This window comes from Pongo pygmaeus, chromosome 4, assembly GCF_028885625.2.
Source record: "Pongo pygmaeus isolate AG05252 chromosome 4, NHGRI_mPonPyg2-v2.0_pri, whole genome shotgun sequence".
In the NCBI taxonomy this organism is placed as follows: domain Eukaryota; kingdom Metazoa; phylum Chordata; class Mammalia; order Primates; family Hominidae; genus Pongo; species Pongo pygmaeus.
Window position 1 is genome coordinate 164,637,841 of NC_072377.2, and position 20,493 is coordinate 164,658,333.

Genomic DNA, 20,493 nt, shown 5'->3' on the forward strand with positions numbered 1-20,493 from the left:
ACAGCCAGCAAAACCCTGTCACTTTCCTAATCACTTCAGCAGAATCCCAGAGCTGACACTCATGGATGCAGAATGGGTCACGTCTATAACTAAAAACTTCCTGTGACTTAGTTTGACCAGGTATAAGTCACATGCTCAGCTTAGGGCTGGGGTAGAACACATACTATCTAAAACAACAGGTTTGGGAGTTCAGCAAGGATGACTTCCCAAAAGATAATCTTGATCCAGTTCCTAGAGGTAGAAAAAATGGATGCTGGGCAGACAAATATTTTCAACATTTGGTAAGCCTGGGTGAGGCATAATGGTTATGTGTAGAAGCAAGAACAACCGTTTCCATGTCAACTGCTGTCCCCATGGTGAGAAAGACACTGACCCGTTGCATCATCTGTGGACAGAAGGTGGCCTTTGCAGACAGCTCTGCGCCTTGACTTTGGTGCCAGCATTGCAGAGCTGCAGTTTCAAGGCTCTTGCAGAGACTGATTCCATCAGAATGAAGAGAAGTTGATGGCATCTGCTGAGCTTCGTAGAGAAAGGCTTTGCATGTGAGTGAGCCTGGCTTACATAACCAAAATGGGGGGCATCTGGAAACAGCTGCTAGCCAGTTAGCAAGAAGGTGAACACACATTGTCCTGGTGTGATTAGTCTGTCTCAGGAATTGCCTTTTCATGGCGCCCTAAAGAAGACAGTAACTTCTTACCCCATCCCACCTCCATGCTTGGCTTTCTCTTTTTCATTGCTTTCCATTCTCTGTAAACAAGAGTTGACCCTGGCCAAGATTACCACTGTCTATGACTATGGAGAAATGTGCAAGGTGAAGTTTTTCTTGGCCAGTGTGCTCTTTAAGAGAAAAAATTACAATGACTGAAAGACAAGTCTTACTATGTAGACACCTTTTGTCTACATAGACATGAAAGGTGTCTACATAGAAGACTTATGGGTTTTTCTGCTAGAGAACTGGACTGAGTGGTCCTAATGGACATTGCTGATATTTTACAATAATCCATTAATAGTGATTGGTGGGCAGAACAAGAACGACAAAATTTTAGGATAACAAAGCAAGAAATGACCCTAGTAATCATTCTGACTGTAAGATTTATGAGTTCATCAGCTGAATCTGTCCTGTTCACTGCTATATTCCCAGTGCCCAGCACTCTGGCACTCTGGCACCCCGTCTAGCACTCTGGGAATTCCACCATACCTCTTTACTGTGTTCACAGCAGACATCACTAATCAATCACCATGCTTTTTCCCACTGATGGAGGATATGTCCTCAGAATCATTTCTCAACATGGAATTCGAAGAATCTAATGCCAGTCAATCAATAGTGACACATAAACCAAAACTGATTTTTCATTCCTGACTAATGGCTTCTCAAAAGTTGGTAGGGTCTTAAGGACAGATGACTTTTTTTTCAACCATGTAGCTTCCATTTGGGAGAAACCAGAAACATAAGCAGTTTTCTTGGTCATATTGAATGGTGGCTTCTTCAAGCTTTAAAGTTGGTACAGAACGATTTCGTTTTATACCTGTAGCATCACTTCTCGGAAGAAATTCAAAAATCAAATGTTGTATGGCATAGATTAATTTGTAGAGGCTATGTATGCTTTCCCATGAATATTAACTCCTTAGTAAACTGTAGGATAATAATTAGCATGTGGAAACCAGTCTATTTCAGAGAAAGGTTAGAGATTTAGATGCTAAAGAACATCCCCAGGAGTTCTTTTCCTTCCTTTGGTGCTGGCCATTTAGCATTTCAAGTGATGGAGAAATGGCACTCAGAAAGAAGTGCTCACTCAGGCAGCACACTCCCTTCCTTTGAGATTTTAGCCTAAGTGGCATTAGGAAGTAGTCAAAATGGACAATGTGGGCTCCTGCAAATAACTCTACAAGTTAAATTGACTTTGTATGTAACAGAAACATGCCCCTGGAAGACATTTATTCAAATAACTCATTGTGCAAGGTGGTGGATGCAGCCAGAAAGATCTTTAGCAGGCTTGTCAAATTACTGTAGTAACAGGAGTAAGAAAGGGGCTGGATAACTTAGATAATTGAAGCTGCCGGGTGATCAAAAACTCTTTTGTTGAATTGGACTAATAGGCTCCTGATCAGCATCAGTCCTAGTGAACAAGGACTACTACTACATACACTAGCAATAAGGTAGTGCTTCTGATATCTGACCATTAAATTCAAGAGAAGAGAAAGGAAAGAGCCATTTCAAGGCAGGTTGACTTAAAGGCTGTTATGCAAATTCCACAGACATAAATAAAGCCTACTAATCCAGAGGCTCTCTAAGCATCATTGGGCTTTAAGGAACAATCAGCCATTCCCCGCTAGGAAGAGGCAAAAACACCTAATATCAGTCTTTGTTCTTGGGTATTATTAGAAATATCTGGTGATTGAGCATCAGTCAGCAGCAGGGCTCAATAGCAAGTTTCTGACTTGAATCAGCAGTTGGGCTTTGCGCATTTCTAACCAGCAGACAGAACTCACCTTTACGTCTGTATTAGCAACTGATGCAATTGTGTTTACGCTAGAAAGGAGCAATTTGGGAGATAGATTTCAAGACTTTGAGAGAAAATTAGCCTCTGAACTCAGCCTCTTTAGAATGAGTGGTCCTACCCAGCTTATGAGGAATGGATGTGGGTGGGTTAATCATGAAAGAGTGGTTAATAGCTTGGTTTTGGTGTCAGATGAGAGCATATTCCAGTTCTCCTATTTAATAGCTGTCTGGCATTTAATATATTATTTAAGTTGATTGATTTTTAGCCTTTTCTCTTTAAAATAAGGAGGACAGTATCATCTATTGGTTCTTTATTAAAATGGAAATGATAGTACCATTCTTATAAAGATTAAATATAAAAAAAGCCATTTAAGGTGCTTAGTTATATGGAACATCTACCAAGTTACACCATGTTCTGGGACATAAAACAAGCCTTAATACATTTAAAAGGATACCAATGATACAGTATGTTTTCTGACCAAAACAGAATTAAATTAGAGATCAATAACACGAAGATATCTATAAAATCCCCCAAATATTTGAAAATTATATAAAACACTGCTTAATAATCCTTGGATGAAAGAGGACATCAGAAGGAAATTAAGAAAGTATTTTGAACTGAATATAAATAAAAATAAGGCATGAATTTATGAGATGCTGCCAAAGCAGTATTTAGGAGAAAATTTATAGCACTAAGTGCCTACACTAGAAAATAAAAACCACAATGAGATGCCATCTCACACCAATCAGAATGGCTGTTACTAAAAAGTCAAAAAATAACAGATGCTGGTGAGGTTGTGAAGAAAAAGAAACACCTATACACTTTTGGTGGGAATGTAGATTAGTTCAACCATTGTGCAAAGCTGTATGACAATTCCTCAAAGAGCTAAAAACAGAACTACCATTCTACCCAGCAATCCCATTACTGGGTATATACCCAGAGGAATACAATTCATTCTACCATAAAGACACATGAATGTGTATGTTCATTGCAGCACTATTCCCGATAGCAAAGACATGAAATCAACCTAAATGTCCATCAGTGGTAGACTGGATACAGAAAATGTAATACATATACAGCATGGAATACTATGCAGCCATAAAAAAGAATGAGATCATGTCTTTTGTAGGAACATGGATGGAGCTAAAGGCTATTATCCTCAGCAAACTAACACACGAAAGAAACAGAAAACCAAATACTGCAAGGTGGGAGCGAAATGATGAGAACTTATGAACACAAAGAAAGAAATAATAGACACTGGGGTCTACTTGAGGGTGGAGGGTGGGAGGAGGTAGAGGAACAGAAAATATAACTATTGGGTACTGAGCTTAATTCCTGGGTGATAAAATAATCTGTACAACAAACCTCCATGACATGAGTTTACCTATGTAACAAACCTTCACATGTGTCCCCGAACCTAAAACAAAAGTTAAAAAAAAAAGAAAATAAGAAAGTTCTCAGATCAATGACCTGAGATTCCACCTGAAAAAAAAAATAGTATGTTAAAGCCAAAGAAGCAGAGAAAAGGAAATAATAAAAATCAGTGAACATGTCAATGAAATAGAAAAACAATACAGGAAAATCATTGAAATAAAAAACTAGTTCTTTGAGATCAGTAAAATTGATAAACCACTAACTAAACTGAGTAGGAAAAAGAAGAGAAGACATTAATTATAAAAGATCAGAAATGAGAAAAGTGACAGAATTACAGATTCTACAGATATTAAAAGAATAATAAGAGAATATTTTGAACAACACTATGCCTATAAAATAAATGATATATGCTTATAAATTTGACAAAAAATGAAATGGACAAATTTATTGAAAGATACAATCTATCAAAGATCTCTCAATGATAAATAGCCTGAATTTGTAGTTAACAAACTTCTCACAAAAATGCACAAAACAAACAAACAAAAACCCCACCAAATTCCAGGCACAGATAACTTCCTTGGAATCCTATCAAAAATATAATAAATAATACACAAACTCTTCCAGGAAGTTGAAGATAAAAGAATACTTACCAACTTATTCTATGAGCCCACCGTTAAAAATGATATTACAAGATAAGAAAATTATAGGCCAATATTCTTCAAGATCATAGAGCAAAAAATCTTAACTAAAACAGTAAATCAAATTTCAGTGAATATAAAAAGGATAATATATTATTGATACAACTCTGATGAGTGGAGAACACCAGGTTTTTTTTCTCTAGTGGAAAAAAAAAAACGACACAGACACATGTTGAGTAGTTTTAAGGAGCAGGGAGTTTAATAGGCAAGAAAGAAGGTAGAAGAAAGAAAGATGCTCCCCTGTACAGAGACAGAGGGAGGGGGACGCCAAAGCTGAGAAATGGAACCCCACTTTCAGGTAGTATCAGCCAGCTATATTCGATGGCTGGAGGAGGTGGTATTTGATTTGCATAGGGCTCAGGGGATTGGTTAGACCAGGCATATCATTCATGTAGCCTGCGAAAAAACTGGCCCTCCCACCCTAGTCTTTTAATATGCAAATGCAGGGCGCCATGATATTCCACACATGGGGATATGTGGGGGCGGCCATGCTGCTAGGCACATACGGGGGCAAGCGCAAGAAGACAAAGGTGGGAATAGCCATGTTGGGTGGACCCAGTTTCTAAAGGTTGGCATTTGCATATCAAAGGTTGCCTGCCTGGGTCTAAGAGCCAGGGCTTTCATGCTAGACAAGAGCTGTGAAAAATCTTCCAAGGACCCCCTTTTTCCTCTCTAGCTGCCTAAAATAATTTCTTAATAATTCCTACCTCATTATGACCAAGTAAATTGCATTATTCTAGAGTTTATCCAAGATATGCAAAATTGGTTTAACATTTGAAAAATCAATCAATGTAATTCACCATATTAACAGACGAAAAAAGAAACACACACACACACACACGCATACGAAACCACCAAAAATGCAGAAAAACATGTAACAAAATATAATGTATATTTATGAAAGAAAAAAATTCTTAGCAAACTAGGAATAAAGGAAAATTCCTCAACTCAATAAAAGGCCCATAAAACACCTATTTTGTATAATAGGTGTTTCACAATAATAAAATTAAGTGAAAGATTGAAAGCTTTCCCCCTATAATCAGAAACAAGAAAAAGATGTCCATTCTTTTTTTTTTTTTTTTTTTTTTTTTTTTTTGAGACGGAGTCTTGCTCTGTCACCCAGGCTGGAGTGCAGTGGTACTATCTCGGCTCACTGCAAGCTCTGTCTCCTGGGTTCACGCCATTCTCCTGCCTCAGCCTCCCCAGTAGCTGGGACTACAGGTGCCCACCACCACACCTGGCTAATTTTTTTGTATTTTCAGTAGAGACGGGGTTTCACTGTGTTAGCCAGGATAGTCTCGATCTCCTGACCTCATGATCCACCCACCTCAGCCTCCCAAAGTGCTGGGATTACAGGAGTGAGCCACCGCGCCTGGCCAAGATGTCCATTCTTACTACTTCTATTCAACATTGTACTGATGTTTTAGCTAATAAAATAAGACAAGAAGAAGAAATAAACAATATATAGAATAGAAAGGAAAAAGAAAGCTGTCTTTACTCTCAGATGATATAATCATCTACATAGAAAATCCTATAAACCTACCAAAAAGTCACTAGAAGTTGTAAATATGAGCATGGTTTCAGGATAGAAAATCAATATAAAAGATTACATTTATATATCATGGCAGTAAACTAAAATTAAGAAACTATGTCACCTATAGTAGAATCAAAAATATGAAATAGGACATATTTTTGACAAAATATGTATAAGATGTACACTGAAAACTACAAAACACTGTTCAATTAAACAGCTATAAATGGAAATGTATACAATGTTCATGGATCAATGAAGATGATGCAATATTACTAAGATGTCAGTTCCCCCCCAAATTAATCAATAGTTTTAGTGTAATCCCAATAAAAATCGTTGCAGAGTTTACTGTACAAATTTACAAGCTAATTATAAAATTTATATAAAAATGCAAATGACCTAGGATAGCCAAAATAACTGTAAAAAGAACAAAGTTGGAGGGTTAACACTATCTGATTTGAAGACTTATAAAGATACAGTAATCAAGTCAATGTGATGTTAGTGTCAAGACAGGTAAATGAAACAGAAAAGAGTCCGGAAATAGACTTAACAGATATATGCGCAACTGATTTTTGGTAAAGGTGCAAAGGCAATTCAGTGAAGAAAGGATAGTCTTTTTAACAAATCGTGGTGGAACAGTTGAGTATCTGTATGGAAAAAACAAAGACAGAACTTCATCCATCTCTTGAACCATATACAAAAGTTCACTCAAAATGAGTCATAGTCCTAAATGAAAAACCTAAAACTATAAAACTCCTAGAGGAAAACATAGGAGGAAATTTTTATAACCCTAGATTAAGCAAAGATTTTTTTAGATGCAACACCAGAAGCACAATTCATGAAAGAAAAAATTGATTAATTGTATTACATCGAAATTAAAGACTTTTGCTCTTTGAATTACATGGTTAAGCAAATGAAAAAACAAGCCACAGAATGAGAGAAAATATTTGTAAATCACATATCTGACAAAGAATTGTATTCAGAATATAAACAGAACTCTCAAACCCAGTAATAAAAAAAAAACAACTCAAAAAAATAAAGAAATCTTTTACATTTATAAAAAATATGTAAAAGGTTTGAACTGACACTATACCAAAAAAGATACATGGATGACAAATAAGCACATTACAAAAAGGTTCAACATCATTATTAAGTAAATGCAAATAAGACAATGAGATACCACTCTACCCCTGTTAGAATGACTACAATTAAAAAGACTGGTCACAGTAAGTATTGCCAAAGACAGAAAGCAACTGACGTTCTCATACACTGCTGGTCAAATGATCCAAGTACATTGGAAAACCTGTTTGGCAGTTTCTTAAATAGTTAAACATATGCATACCCCATGTCCCAGCCATTGTACCCCTAGGTATTTACACAAGAGATGTGAAAGCATAGGTCCATACAAATACTTGTGCATGGGCCAGGTGTGGTGACTCACACCTGTAACCCTAGCACTATGGAAGGCCAGGGTGGGTGGATCACCTGAGATCAGAAGTTTGAGACCAGCCTGGCCAACATGACAAAACCCAATCTCTACTAAAAAAAAAAAAAAATACAAAAATTAGCTGGGCATGGTGGCGCATGCCTGTAGTCCTAGTTACTTGGGAGGCTGAGGCAGGAGAATTGCATGAACCCAGGAAGTGGAGGTTGCAGTGAGCCAAGATCACACCGCTGCACTCTAGCCTGGGCAACAGAGTGAAACTCTGTCTCAGACAACAACAACAAAAAAAAAAACAAACAACAACAAAAAAAAACACTAAAACCTTGTGCATGAATGTGTATAGCAGATTTATTTGTAATAGCCCAAACCTGGAAGCAACTCAAATTTTCATCATCTGATGAAAAAAACAAACAAAATTGTGTTTTACATTGAAATGCTACTCAACAAAAAAGCAATGAACTACTGATACACACAGCAACGTGGATGAATCTCAAAGTCATTACACTGAAAAAAAAAGACAAAAATGCAGACTTCTTGTATGACTTCATCATTTGAAATTCTACAAAAAGGAAACTAATCTCTACTGATAGCAAATCAGTGGTTATCTGGGAATAGAAGAAGATGGGATGGAGTGGACAGAGGGATTATAAAGGACAAGCAGACTTTGGTGAGGATGGGTATGTTCATAATGATGCTTATCATAATAGTTGAATAGAGGTACACGTAAGTCAAAGCTTATCAAATTGTATACTTTGAACATGTAGTTTGTTACATGTCAACCATATCTCAATAATGCTGTTTTGATTTTTTTAAACATGTTCAGCACATGGCAGTTGCTTTCTTTTGCTTCCAGTTGTTCTCTGACTGGTTTTGTTTTGTATCTTTCCTGATGAATCTCCAAAGCATGGATAGCTTTGACTTCACGGGCCAAATGGATTTCATGTCTCTGGTCAAACTCTGACCCACTAATAGTGGCTGCCTATACCACTGCATTGAGCAATGTAGACAGAATAATGGCCCCCAAAGATGTCCATAGCCTAACCCCTGGATGGAAAAAGGGACTCTACAGATGTGATTAAAGTTAGGGATCTGGAGATGGGTAGGCAATCCTGGATTATTCCGTGGCCCAATCTAATCACAGTAGTCCTTAAAAGCAAAGAACACTTTTGGCTGTGGTCAGAGAGACAGACACCAGTGTGAGAAGGGTGTGGCAAGCTGTTGCTGGCTCTGAGACGTATGGGACTATGTGCATGGACCAAACAGAGGCCTCTGGAAGCAAAAAAAAAAAAAAAAAAAAAAAAGCAAGGAAAATAGATGCTTTTTCAAAGTTTTAGAAAGAAAGGCAACCCTGTTTGATTTTAGCCCAGTGAAACCTGTATTGGACTTCAGACCTATAAATCTGTAAGATAATAAAGCTGTGTTCTTATAATCCTCCAAGTTCGTGGTAATTTGTTATAGCAGCAACAGAGAATTAATCCAAGTAGCAAAGAATATCATCATTGGTTAATGATGTCTACCTGGAATACCACAGGGGAAAGAGGCATGTGTGCTGCTTTTCTGCCATCTTGGTTCTCTGTTGAAGGTATACTGGCAGTGGCAGCTAGGAAGGCACCTCCATTTGTGGTGTCTACTGTGTGCCAACCTCTACATGAGGTTCTTTGAATATGTTCCTTCAGTCATCTTCACACCAGTCCTTTCATGAAGTAAATATGACTTCCTCCTTTGAGAGATGGGGATCAGAGAATTGAGACCTTATCTAAGTTCTTAATTTCAAATGTTGTTTTTTATTCCTCCTTGCTTGCAAACAAAGCAGGGAATCCAAATAAAACATAGGTGAACAAGGTTTCAAGTGTTGATGGAAAACGAGAACAAACACAGATGAAGAGCCTTTGTCTTGGAACAATACTTGTGGCCCTGGGAGTGGTGCACCTAGCGTTATTATCTCAGCTGGAGATCCTAGAAGTGTCTTGGGAGTGGGGAAGGAACAATACATGTCTAATATTTGCTAATTATCATGAATCTCCTTGTTTACACTTAAAATTCAGCACAGAGGAATACCACTTATTTTCTCTTCAGCACGATATGTGTGACGCATCCAGCCAGCTGCCGCACTGGGCTCCTGGCCCCTCTGGGAGTGGGGACTTGTTTATGCCCCTGCTGAAGAGGCTTCACTGCCTGCATCCTTCCTGCCTGCTCTCTGTCTTCCAAGGACACTCCAGGCAGCCATGCTGGGGACAGCACTACTGAAGTCTCTTTCTTGGAGTGAAATTGCAACATCATGTGTTGGGGCAAGTGAGGGAGCAAGGCCCCGGATAACCTTCAAAACAGAGCTGTGGAACCAGGCCAGGCCACTGTCATTTGCCATTGCACCATTTTTCTTTCAAAAAAAAGTTAGTAGTTGGGGAAGCATAGGGAAAGGTTGAGGGCCTGGGTTTGGCCCTGAATAATTCCATGAGTTAGTCTTTCTGAGCCTTAATTTTTTTCACTTATAATGTGAGAGTAATAACAGCACCTCACATGGATACAACAGTGGCTACTATTTACTAAGCATATACTGTGTGCTAGGCACTGAGCTAAAAAGTTCACATGCAAATCTCACCCCAATAGTCTTATGAAAGACAGACCATTGTCCCTAGAGATGAGAATACAGAGGCTCAAAGAGAATTAGTTACTTGCCCAAATTCACACAGTAGTAAAGGAAACTAAGCAAGACACCTGACTCTATACTCAGAGAACTTTACTGCCATGGTAAAGGACTTAGCATAGCACCTTGCATATAGTACATGTTCAGTAGATTTTAGCTAGAGTTACATTGGCTTTAGTGTTAGTATTCAGTGTTAGTTGGGATCTGAGGTCCCCTTAACCTTCACTCCTTTTATTATTTGCTTACAGTAAAATAAGACACAGATATAGAAAACGTTACAAAACTGCTGTCTGGCTCAATGAGTTGTTATATGACACACACCATTATTTAGCCACCACCAGGTCAAGAAATGGAACTTTCCAAGCCATCCCAAAGCCCACCATGGGCCCCATAAAATCACAGCCATCAACCAAAAGTAACCACAGTCTTGACTTTTGTGGGAATAACTTTGTTGGACTTCCCTTTCATTTCATCACTCAGTGTGTGTCCCTAGACACTGTAGTTTATTCTTTGGTATATGTCTTGTATGTCTCTTAATTTACAGGCATCTATCCCCACCTCAACCCCTCCCCCAGTTCTTTCTTTCTTTCCTTTCTTCCTTTCTTTCTTTCTTTCTTTCCTTTCTTTCTTTCTCTTTCTTTCTTCTTTCTTTCTTCTTTCTTTCTTTCTTTCTCTTTCTTTCTTCTTTCTTTCTCTTTCTCTTTCTTTCTTTCTTTTCTCTTTCTCTCTTTCTTTCTCTCTTTCTTTCCTTCTTTCTCTCTCTCCCCTCCCTCCCTCCCTCCCTCCCTTCCTTCCTTCCTTACTTGAGACACAATCTCATTCTGTCACCCAGGCTGGAGTGCAGTGGCATGATCTCAGCTCACTGCAACCTCCACCTCCCTGGTTCAAGCAATTCTTGTGTGTCAGCCACCCAAGTAGCTGGGATTACAGATGTGCCCCACCACGCCAAGCTAATTTTTGTATTTTTTAGTAGAGATGGGGTTTCACCATGTTGGCCAGGCTGGTCTCAAATGCCTGACCTCAAGTGATCCACCTGCCTCGGCCTCCCAATCTGCTGGTATTACAGGCATGAGCTACCCCACCCAGCCAGTTCTTTCCTTTTCTTACAATTTACCTGGCTTGCTTTCTAGGATTTTCTCACTCTTCCTCCCCATGCATCTACTTGTAACTGGACTTCTTTTTCTTCATCTCTGTTGTCTGTATCCTGCTCAGTTTTTATTCTACTCCCAGCAGTTTTGTCCTTTGTGAGCCCATGTCCTAGAAGGGAGACCAAGGTGTCAGTTTAGGGAGTTCATAGGGGCTAAATTGCTCCGGATCCTCCACCTTTTTCTCAGATCCCTTATGCTGCCCAGCTGATGGCTCAGCCAAATGCCTCCTAGTTTTAGCCGCCACTCTCAAATTGCTTCATGCGTTCTGCAGTAAGTTACTGCTCCTGTTTTGAGTTTCTCCTGTTCTCAGGTCTATCAGATACTACATTGCTTCCCTTCCATCTGCATGCACAGACATCAACACTGTGTGAGTCTTGGGGAAGTTGCTGCTTTATCCCTACAGCCTGTATTTGGGATTCATGGAAATACCTTGCCATTAATTTTTTTATTTTGTTATGTATTTTCTTTGTTTTTATGTGGATGTCAGGTAAACTGAAAAAGGATACTACCAACGCTCTTATCTACCAAAGTCTCCTAGAACCCTTGATTCTTCTTTGATCACAGGATCCTGTTCAGATCTTGCTTCTCCTTGTGTGCATGCAAGACCACCAAAGTTACCCTACAAGGACCTGCCTCATGATCCACTGAACTCTGCTTTCTATCACTGATGATGGAAATATTGTGTTCTAGCGAGACAGGTCCATATTCCTTCACAACAGATTTTCAACTCAATTTAGCCGTGAAAGAAGCTGTTGGGCAGAGAATAGATCAAAGATCTTGTAGTAGGAGGCAGCTGGACTAGAAATTTAAGATCCCTTCCATCTCTAGTATCTTGGGGTCTCTGACAGTTCAGGAAGGACCCACCAAACATCCCCAGCTTCCTCTAATTAATCTTATCCTGAGAAAATAGTAAAAATCTCTGGGGATTAGACCTCTAAGCCTTTGAATATGAGATTTCCAAAGGTCACCAGAACAAGACTGGAATCCTCTACTCCCATTTGCATCATCATAGGTATGTAAGTGGTTTTATAAAAGAAGTTCCCATTTTTACTTAGCTGAATTAGACACTATCCAAAGAAGTAAGCATTGCGCCTGCTTTTCATGAACTCATGGTCTGAGTCAACAGTATAAATTGCCAGTTTTTATATTTGTTTTATTCATACTTTTAAGGAACCATGAAATAATATTTGGCACAAGAAGGAAAATTCTTATATGATCATTAGCATTAATGGCTTGTCAATGAGTTTTCCCATTTATAAAAAAATAAAACTTAAATACAACAAGGAGTTTTAGGATTTTGCTGAACACCTCTCACCAGTTATCTTTTGGAAAAATATTCAAAACTTTTTAGAACTCTGATGTTCGAGGAAGAAAGGAGAAGATGTTAGCCTCTCTCTCTCTCGGCCCCTCCCTTTCCATCCTTTTCCAGGAGAAAAGAATAATCTGACGGATCTCATCTGAGGATGCTAATTAGGTCCCTATAATGTGTCCCAGAGTCACTGTGTATGTCATGTTTTGTTCTGGTGATAAAAGACATGTATTAGAGGCCTAGAATATTCTTTTAGACCGCTTCCTGTTTTGTTCTATCAATAGTTTTTCAACCACATCCTAAGGACCCAAAAGATCTAAAGGACATCTCAGGGATCCTTAAAAATATTCTTCAAATTTCATTTTTAAATACATATAAACCACTTTAAAATCTGCAATAAACAAACATACCTTCAAATGTGCCATATATCAATTTTTAGTGCTTTGAGTCTAACATATATATTAATGTATCTCACACTTCTGTGTCAAAGTATATATAAATCTTGGAATAAATCTTCTGCTATCTTTTTATTAAAGAGTTTCCTGACATTACAAGATGAACTGCTTTTAAAACCATATTATTATTACAACTAATCTGTTTGAGTCAGATTTTCTTAATATTGGATATATTAGATATGTTTTGGTTGCACAAGATAGAAATCCAAATCAAACTGGCCTAAAAGACAAAAGGGATATTACTGGTTTGTGTAACAGAAAGGTCTAGGGGTAGCACTGGATTAAGTTCCAGCTAGATCCAGACACTTCAGTGGTGTCCTGTGCAGTCCTGAGCCCCTGCTCGTCTGGGTAGTGCTTTCCCCTTGGTTGGCTTCTTCATTTATGTAGTGCTGAGGTGTGGTTGCCCCCAGCAACCCGAGGCTGATGCGCTTCCAGCTTCGAGGCAGCAGGAAGAGCTTGTGTTTCCTGGTGCTCCTGAATCCCGCCTCCCAGACCTACCTCTCTAGCTGGTAGTGGGACCACCTACTCCAGAACGACATGACCAGAATTGGGGGTGGGGAGAGGTGTGGAAAGTAGACAATAGAGACTAGGTCCACAACAGCAGTCCACTCTAGTGGGCCGGGTAAACAAATTACAGGAGCACACTGGACCCCAAGACTGCACTGTCCCCATTTGATATCAGTCTTTGATTTCAAACACCTGAGTTCCCCAGAATGGCCTCATTGTTCTTATATATTGATTGCATAATAGGTAAATATTATGCATTTGAATCTAAAAATAAAGTTAGGATATAAAATAGCTTTTTATCCATTTAAATACTTGGAGGTTCTACATAAGATCTCTCAAAAAAAAAAGGGTGGGTTTGGTACCTTAAAAAAGTTGAAACTTATTACTGTACATGCATTTACATCCAAGGTAAGTTCAGTCAATACAAAGGCTTCTTGGCCACACAAGCTCATGGTGATACCTGTCTCTTTTGCGTGTGTTTTGCTCATTTGGATCTTGGTCTAAGAGGCTGTGAGGCAAAGGGGAAGCTTGTCATCAGAAGTTCAAGTCCAGGCTTTACTCCTTACTGTCCTTGTGACTTTCCTTATCTGTAAAATGGGAACAGTGATGGCTGTTCCCTAATCATAGAGGATAATTAAGCCAGAAGGTTTTGAGGGAAAGTTCTTTACAATCAGTAAATGCTATGTGATTACAAAGTATTATCTTTCATCTTATGTTAATTATATATGTATGTTTGTTCAATGTGTTTGTATAAAATTTAATTATCTATATATTTATCTAGTTCCCTTGAAGTAGATTAATTGCATTAATGACCTCATTTATTTACCCCTACCTTCATCCATATCCTTTGACATGCAGGTATATATTCCCCTCATACTGATTCTGCATTTAACCACGTGACTTGCTTTGGCCAATAGTATGTTAAGTTAATGTGACACAAAGGCTTGAAAAGCACTTGTACAATTGGGCTTGCTTACTCTTGCTCCTGTACCTTTACCAGAGAACAGGCCTAGGCCAGTCTGCTGCAGGATGAAACACATAGAACAAAAGCCATGTTGACCAGGCAGTCATGCCCATTGAAGTCATCCTAGACCAACGAATAGTCAGTCAACTCCCAGACATATGAGCCTAAACCAGAAGAACTGCCCCACTGAGCCCAGCCTAAACTTCCAACTTGCAGATTTGTAAGCTAAATAAATACTCACCATTTTAATCCCTTAAGTTTTCCTTTTTTTTTTTTTTTTTTGCATCTTGTTGTGGTAATCAATAACTATTGCACTCCCTGATAAGGAGACCGAGCTAGTTATCCATCACTGTGTCTTACAAACAGAAGTTAATAGATATTTGCTAATGGAAATATGTTAAGGACTCTCAGCTTTTATAAGGTGTCAAACTCTGAAGCTCTCCAATTTCTCCAACCCTCTAAAGTGATATGAGAGAAGTGGAATTCCAATATTATTTAAAGCTTTCTAACATTCAGATACTCTATGAGGTAGTTTTTCTGCAGTACTTCATTTAATCTCCACAGTATCCTTGAGAGGCAGGTATGAATTTTCACATTTTAAAGATGAAGAAACTGAGGATAAGAGAAGTGAAGGAAGTTACCTAAGGTCACACAGCAAGAGTGGTAGAGCTGGATTCTCCCTGTAGGTGAGCCTGCTTCTCAGGCCAGTGCAATCTCTGCTACATTTGAATGCCATACACCCCTTGCTCTAAGGGTTAGAACCACCTCATTTGGCCTCTCTCTAAATACCATCTTTTTCTCCAGTGGTGTCATATTTGTTTATCTTGGATCCTAGACCTTTATTAGATTTTATTTTCTCTCATCATACTGGAAGATAATCTATTTATTGATTAGCATACTTGTTTGATACTTTAAAAATTACAAATTGTTGATTTCCTTGTATTTGTTTCTAAGAAACTTTATTCATTGTAAATAAATGTGGGAAGAAGTTGCTTTCCAAAGATCTTGAGAATCTAGCATTTTCTTAGCCCAAATTTGGCCCTTACTCTGGGTTTCTGGCCCCAATATTTGAGTTGTTCTCCTCTCCACACCCAACAGAAGTTATTTTTAAGTTGCATTTTATCCAAAGAGCATTTTTCAAAGAATGCCTTGGAAGGTCCTGGAGTTTCTCTTCAGCTCAAGAACTGTCCCTTGGCCCCACCCCATCAGTCTGGGGAGTTTATTTTGGTCTATGCAAGAGTTGCATGTTTTCTTTTGATGAAGTCATCTGGGTATTTTGCTTCCATGCCCTTGGTCCTATTTCCTTAAGAAAGGCTGGTCTCTCTGTGATCTGCCAGGGACAGAGAGGTGGGCACTCTTTTCTGTCAGTTAAGAAGCAGAATCACCATGAAGACCCTGCCTCTCCAACCCCAACCACACCCATGGCTTTCCCCTGGATACCCCCCAATCCAAATCCTTCTCTTTCTTCTGAGCCCAGCGCATCCCCCTCTCTGCCACAATGAGCTCCCTGACTCATGAATTTGTAATAATATCCCTCTTTTCTGAATGATTAGAAAACCTAAAACACTCGATTGTCTATTTATTTAGCACATACAGACGGTCCCCAGTGAATGATGATTCAACTTACAATTTTTCGACTTTACGACGGTGTAAAAGCACTACACATGCAGTACAAACCATACTTTGAATTTTGATCTTTTCCCCAGCTAGCAATATGCAGGATGATACTCTCTCATGATGCTGGGCATCAGTGAGCCGTAGCTCCCTGTCAGCTGTACCATCAGAAGAGTAAACAACTGATAAGCTTCAGTGTGCTATATCCGATAAATTACCTAAGATAGTCAACACTTTATTATGAAATAGGCTTTGTGTTAGATGATATTGCCCAATTCTAGGCTTATGTAAGTGTTCTGCGTATGTTTAAAGTTGTCAAGGCTAAGCTGTGATATTCACTGGATAGGTTAGGTATATTAAACATATTTTTTTTAAAAAATTTATTTCCATAAGTTTTGGGGGAACAGGTGGCTTTTGGTTACAAGAGTAAGTTCTTCAGTGGTGACTTGTAGGATTTTGGTGCACCTATCACCCGAGCAGTATACACTGAACCCAATTTGTAGTCTTTTATCCCTCACCCACCTCCCACATTTTCCCCTGAGTCCCCAAAGTTCGTTGTATCATTCTTATGCCTTTGCATCCTCATAACTTAACTCCCATTTATGAATGAGAACATGTGAGGTTTGGTTTTTCATTCTTGAGTTACTTTACTTAGAATAATAGTCTCCAATTCCATTTAGGTTGCTGTGAATGCCATTAATTCGTTCCTTTTTATGGCTGAGTAGTATTCCATCATATATATATATATAGCACAGTTTCTTTATCCACTCATTGATTGATGGGCATTTGGGCTGGTTCTATATTTTTGCAATTGTGAATTGTGCTAGTATAAATATGCATGTGCACGTATATTTTTTGTACAGTGACTTCTTTTCCTCTGGGTAGATACCCAGTAGTGGGATTGCTAGATCAAATGGTAGTTCTACTTTTAGTTATTTAAGGAATCTCCACATTGGTTTCCAGAACAGTTGTACTAGTTTACATTCCCACCAGCAGTGTAGAAGTGTTCTCTTTAAATGTATTTTTGACTAACACTATTTTCAACTGACAATGGGTTTATCAGGCCATAACCCCATTGTAAGTCGAGGAGCATCTGTACTTACTGGGTGTATACATGTGCCAGGCTGTACCCTCATAGAGCTTACAGTCTGCCATAGATGAAAAACCACAAATAAATATGATACATTCAGGTGGTGACAGTAATTATTTTAAACACAGGATAATGGAATGTAATAAATAGGAGGATGAGGAGGGTTACTTCAGATAGGGTGATCAGGAAAAGAACTCTGGGAAAGTGACATTTGCATTGAAAGGACTCCACCTTTCCTCTGAGGGAAGAGTGGCCCAGGTGAAGTATATGATAAGTGCAAAGGCCATGGGGCAGAAACTAGCCTGGTGTGAGCAGAAAGAAGGCCTGTGTGGCTACAGCAGAGAGGTAAGGGGACAGTGGTGCTAGATAGGGTTGAAGGGGAAGGGTGGGCCTATCAAGTAGACCAGAGGAAGGAGTTTGGATTTTGAACTAAATTCAATGGAAGTATTGGAGGGTTTTAGGCATAGGAGGGATATCTAATTAATATTTATTAAAAATCTCTTTGACAGCTGTGGGAGACTAGAATAACTAGAGGGATGCAGGAGGGTGATGGCTATTCTAGTAGAAATAATGGAGATTTGTACAAAGATGGAAGAAAGATTGTCATGTTTTTTTTACCAGCCTTTCCCTACATGTAATAATCTCCTTTCTATGTATATTAAGTTCACTTACTTTTAAACTTGGACTGTGTCTTGTACTTTGTTCTATTACTTACAAACCCAAGCCAGACTAGAACCAAGGCAGGTACTTAGATATGTGACCAATTAACTCTGTTTAATTAATTAATTTTTTTTTTTTTTTGAGACTGAGTCTCACTCTATCATCCAAGCTGGAGTGCAGTGGCATGATCTTGCCTCACTGCAACCTCTGCCTCCCAGGTTCAAGTGATTCTTGTGCCTCAGCCTCCCAAGTAGCTGGGATTATAGGTGCCTGCCACCTCGCCTGGCTAATTTTTGTATTTTTAGTAGAGATGGGGTTTCACCATGCTGGCCAGGCCTGTCTCGAACTCCTGACCTCAAGTGATCTGCTTGCCTGGACTTCCCAAAGTGCTGGGACTACAGGCGTGAGCCAATGTGCCCAGCTAACTCTGTTTAATCTTAAATTTCTATGTATTTAGATTGGGCATCTGGTAAACCACCCCTCCCCCAAACTGTAAGTTAAATTTGGAATGCACCTTTGAAGTCTTTGGGTCTAAGTTTACATTTCAATTTGCCACCTACTAAATCTTTGCATACCAACCTTCTTCCAGACTGATTTACAACAGAAATGCCCATGCCATTGACACCAGTGTGAAGCAGTGTCTGCCTACTTGCAGATGTATGATTACCTGATAAAATAAACCCTGTCTCGTATAACATATTCTCCTCTGGTCTCTGTACCTTGCAGCCACTCACAATCCTAGTTGATATAATTGATCACTTGAACATTGTTTAGACATGCCTATACCTTCTTCTACTCTGTGAAACAGTCAATGACATGTGGTGGTAGGTTCTGGGGCTCTGCCAGACACCCTTCCAAGGATTTCACACATTTACAAGGCAGCAGGTGACACCTGGGAAGTCTCCAGGCATTTTCAATGCCTCCTCTTCAACAATTTCCTCGCTCACTGTCAGATCTCACATCTCACCAGCAAAGCTTATTATTCAAGTTGGCTAAACTCCTCCAGGTGAAGTGAGAATATCCTGACCTTTCTCTGTGACGTGTCACTCTTTTTGTAAGCTCAAACAGTGTTGCTAATGGATGATGAGATGATCTACCGTGCACTTTGGTTCCTATAGATTTCTTAGGTTTATTTGAACAAGTCTTTTCTCTGCCCCTGGTAGTTGGCTGGGTCGAGGAAAGGCAAGCCAAATAAAACCTCTGACAAACTTAAAGTTTCCTTTTTAGCTAGAGGGTACTTTTAGGGTAAGGGACTATTTGATTCTTTAGTATAAGATTTTTAGAAACAGAGGACTTTAGAGTCAGAAGAGCTCTTACACATCATCCAATCATTTGGCAGAAGAAAAATGGGGAGCAGAAAGTTTAATTCCCTCTGACATTGGAACTATGCACTATTCTGAGTACCAAGGCAAGGCAATCTCATGTGCATAAAATATTATTTTACGCTAGGCACTATAGTAGGTTTTATACACAAATTAATTTTATTTCTTCCTCCCAACAATTTTAGAAAACAAATGCTGATATCACCGTATTGCACAAGGAATAACTGAAGCCCAGAATTTCAAAATCTTTAGACAATGTGGTAGCTTGCATTATTATTTTCCATTTTCACCTCCTTCTCCCCATATTGGTACTTATCCCTACCACATAGATGTTGGCCTTAGCAATTTGACTTGCTTTGACCAATGGAACATGAGCAAACACAGCATAGGTCACATCCAACCAAGCAAAGGCTTTTAATATGATTGCATGATTCAACTTGGTTTGTTGTTCCTGTGCCCTCTGTTATGAGAAGTCATGTCCCAAAAGCTGCTTCTCCATTAACTTGGGTCTTGCAGTAAGAAATGAATCTGAGCCCACCAATGCCCGAGGAAGAGCTACAACTGACCTGTAGCCAACAATATGTAATACGAGAAAGAAAGAAATATTTTGTAAGCCATTGAGAGTTGGAAGCTATTTGTTACACAGCATGGCCTAGTGAAAGGTAATGAACACAAATGGACAGAGCCGGGATCTATATCCAGACCTATCTGCCTCCAAATGCAATATCCTTTTCCCCACCTAACAGTCCTTTCTGTCCACTCCGGTATGCTTTAGCCTCAGTAGCAAATACTGCTTTTTCAGACCCATACCTTTAAACTCCCCTCTCTAGCACCCAAGACATTTTCCTTGACCATTTTCTTTAGGCTCAATATCTTGCTCACACAAGCGTCCCCCTGCCAGCTCTCACAAAATGATGAACCGCCCTGCCCCACAAAGAAAAAGAGGGGCTAGCATGCATAAACTCCTTCAGCTTCCCTCTTGCATTTCTAGATGTATCGATACCACTGCCTATTTTTCCTCATCACCTCTCACCTCCACGGAAAAGCTGTTCTATCTCCTGTCTAAGGCTGACCTCCCAGCTGTTCTCTTTATCCTCCAGAATCTCACTTCAGCAATTATCTCTTTTTCTTGTTTCATTCCTTCATCTCTCTCCACTTCCTTTTTCTGTCACCCTACAAGCACGTAAGTTTCCCTATTTTTCTAAAAAAGCAAGAAACATCTCTAATTTTAT

At 39.1% G+C, this 20,493-nt stretch overlaps 1 long non-coding RNA gene across 1 annotated transcript in view; it reads left to right on the plus strand.

Annotated features, from left to right (window-relative positions):
• Positions 1 to 389: 389 nt before the first annotated feature.
• LOC129037202 (uncharacterized) overlaps positions 390 to 20,493 on the plus strand; it is a 53,833-nt gene continuing 33,729 nt past the window's right edge. The window contains exon 1 of the long non-coding RNA XR_008502748.2: positions 390 to 542. This is a non-coding gene — a long non-coding RNA (uncharacterized LOC129037202). The remainder of the gene's footprint in view (positions 543 to 20,493) is intronic.